General features: G+C 34.6%; 1 protein-coding gene across 2 annotated transcripts in view; it reads left to right on the forward strand.

The window, feature by feature from the left end:
• ZNF644 (zinc finger protein 644) overlaps positions 1-1,065 on the forward strand; it is a 175,696-nt gene extending 174,631 nt beyond the window's left edge. For both annotated transcript variants that reach the window (XR_007411505.1, XR_007411507.1), the window contains one exon: positions 1-1,065. This exon is cut by the window's left edge and continues 1,643 nt beyond it. The gene's annotated coding sequence lies outside the window, so the exon portion shown is untranslated.
• The last annotated feature ends 2,139 nt before the right edge of the window (positions 1,066-3,204 follow it).

Genomic DNA, 3,204 nt, shown 5'->3' on the forward strand with positions numbered 1-3,204 from the left:
AATTTTACATTCATTGTTTCCTTGATTTAAACAGAACATTCTAAAAATATTACCCCCATAGGGTGCGCATTTTTATGCACATATTATTTTTGTTTAGAAATTATGAGCCAATGAAGAGTGAAAATGACCTTGGCTATTGTACTTATTTATCAATAGAAATAATAGCTTTTTTATGTCTGGATTCAAGTATCTTCTCTACTAATCATGCAACTTCCATACATTTCAAAGAGATGATTTGGATTGCATGAATACAGGAGTCTGGAGCTTCCTACATGCCCCTGTATTTGTACACAATATTTATGCAATATTCTGACTTGGCTATAATCTATAATTTCTGGCTATTATTTCAGTTGCAACCATAATTTTTAGATTAATGGTTATAATTTTGGTAGGGAATACATGAAAAGTTATATGTTCATGCTTGAAAGGAGGATCATTAAATATTCATTATTACCACTCAAATTAGTTGTCATGCTCTATAAAACAGTTACCCGTTATCATTTCACTAGTTTAGATTCAGCGGTAAGTGAACAGCAATATATGGCTCATATCAGTAGAGGAATTTTTGTTGAGGAACAGAGGGAGAAATGATTTTAAAACCCATTTGACATATTTATGTTGACAAATTATTTAAAAGAATTACTGCATTGTCAATAAACATGTTTGTATGTTGGAATAGGATTGTGACTGGATTTACTTCTAGCTGTTTAATTACTCTATGATTGTGAAAAACAGTGCTTCTTCAGATGGTTATGAGGGGGGAAAATGAAAATACAAAGGTTGGGATATTTTAGTGTTTTGCACTTGCCTAAGCTTGCCATAAAAAAGCGCTTTTCATTTTTTAAGCAGGTACTGAAGTCTTGCTTTTTCAGCGGAGCTAGATTGTATAATTTGTTAGTTTTCCCCATCTGGTAACAAATCTATCCTTCAGAAAAAAAAAAGCAAAAAGCAAAACAAGAGATGGATTTTTATAAATGTTGTGGGTGAGCATATGTGGAGATGTCTCCTTAACCTGTTTTGGAAACATGAAGTGAAAATAAATATGAATGTATTTTAGTGTAAAAACATTTTGTGTTTTTCTTCCACATATCTTGATATGCTTTATTCAGTTATGTGAAGACATCAGGGACATCCACATGATTGTTTTTGTTTTGTTGTTGTTTTTTTTTTTTATCACATTTCATACTCTTCAGTAATTTAATTTGGCACTTTTTCCATAGAACTCCCCCCATAAATTTGATTCTGATCTCATCGAACTTTAGAGCTTTCTGTCTTAAAGAGTCAAATTGTAGCTGATGAACACATTTTGCATTTTTCCACATTGCATCTGGACTCTTCAGAATGATGGTTTATTTTATTTTATTTTTTCTGCACAGAGGAGAGGAAAAAATATATAGGTCCATGAATCAATCTAGATAATGGGGAAGGCTGAATGTAATAAATAATACAGTAACAACCCTAAACTAATGAGCTGTTGCTAAGGTACATTTCATAGGCTCATCCTCTATATAAAAAGTCACTAATAACCCCTTGGTGTAATCAGATGATAAAGCTTTGCCATAAGGCAACACCTGTGCAATTAGAACTGCAGATTCTTTTGCACGTTTCATTAATTTCAGGATTTTGTAAAGGCACAATGACTACACTAATAATCTAGTCTACTTGACTCCATGTCTACCGGAAACAAAGTGTCTAATTAGATAAAGGTAATTAATTAGAGATAAATGGAGCTAATCAGGCTCAGTTAACACTAATTCTCTGAATTAAGACATTTTGGGACACCTACTATCCTGCTGACTTTGATATTTTGCATTAAGAATAGGTTCTAGAGGAGTCAGAAAATACTGGCATTTGAGAACTGAGCAGTCTTTTGATGGCATATTTAGGCATCTGAAGTGAAAGGAGAGTTTTCTTTCATATTGTGCTATTTCACCACCTTTCTATTGCAGTTTAAAGAATTCACTTTGTAGTTATTCCAATCTGTGCTAGTCTCCATATAAATTTTAATAGCCTTTGCTATCATTTTTGTTATCTGTCTAGCCCACCAATGGAAGAAAATCACAAGTTGTTCTTTCTTAAATAAAGAATTAACATGTTACATTAAGGAAATGTCAAGACTCATCAGCCTATATCCTAAAATTCTGATCTTTTAAAGAGAACAAACACCTATAATTCTGATCATTTAATTCTGATTCTTTAAAGAGAACAAACCTCTGCTTTGCAGTGTTGGACTGAAAACTTAGTGGTTTGGGGGAAAGATCATCGGCTTTTTTTTTTTTTAAGATTTTATTTATTCATGAGAGAGAGAGAGTGAGAGGCAGAGAGACATAGGTAGAGGGAGAAGCAGGATCCATGGAGGGAACCTGATGTGGGACTCGATCCCGGGACTCCAGGATCACACCCTGAGCTGAAGGCAGGTGCTTAACTGCTGAGCCACCCAGGCATCCCAAGATCTTTGGCTTTGAAGTCAAAAGACCCGAATTCAAATTTCTGCCCTCTTACTAGGTGAGTGATCTTAGGAAAAATGCTTAACTTCTCTGAGTTCCTTTGATTATAAAATGGAAATGATGGTGATGCGGACTTTACAGGGTTATCATGAACACTGAGCAAGGTAACTGTGTAAAGACTGGTTATTTTTACCTTTTTGTGATTGGGATTGAACACATAACCTGGCACTATAACTTGGTTGAGGACAAGCTGAAGTATTGAAAGTGTTCCATTTTTATCTCAACCTCATGGTATTCTTTGGGCTACACTTATATATGTAGCAAGGAAGAGATCAAGAGTTTTCTCCCAAATAGTCAAATCAGAAAAAAAAAAAATCCTGCAAATTCTTTACTTGGAGAATCTGAATTTATCTGCTTTTGTTTTCTATACTGGTATATTTAGCCCTCTGGGCAAGTTGCTCCACAGCTCACAGGGTATGGACAGTTTGCCCCAGAATTGAACTCTGGGATGTAGCTTAATGTGAAGCTTGAAATCTTTGTTTTATAATTTCTCCCAGGTATGCCCCTTCCTCTTTCTGTTTTCTGTCCTACTCCTAAATTATCTAATGATCTCATAACTAATATCCCTGCTTTCCTTTCTTTTCTCCTATAATTCAGTGTTACCAATTTAATCTTCCTCACACAACACTTTCCTCATTCCCTTTTCTGTCAAGATCATAAGGAGATTCCTTGTTAAACTAAGCCTCTATCAAATAGG

This window comes from Canis lupus, chromosome 6, assembly GCF_003254725.2.
Source record: "Canis lupus dingo isolate Sandy chromosome 6, ASM325472v2, whole genome shotgun sequence".
Lineage (NCBI taxonomy): Eukaryota > Metazoa > Chordata > Mammalia > Carnivora > Canidae > Canis > Canis lupus.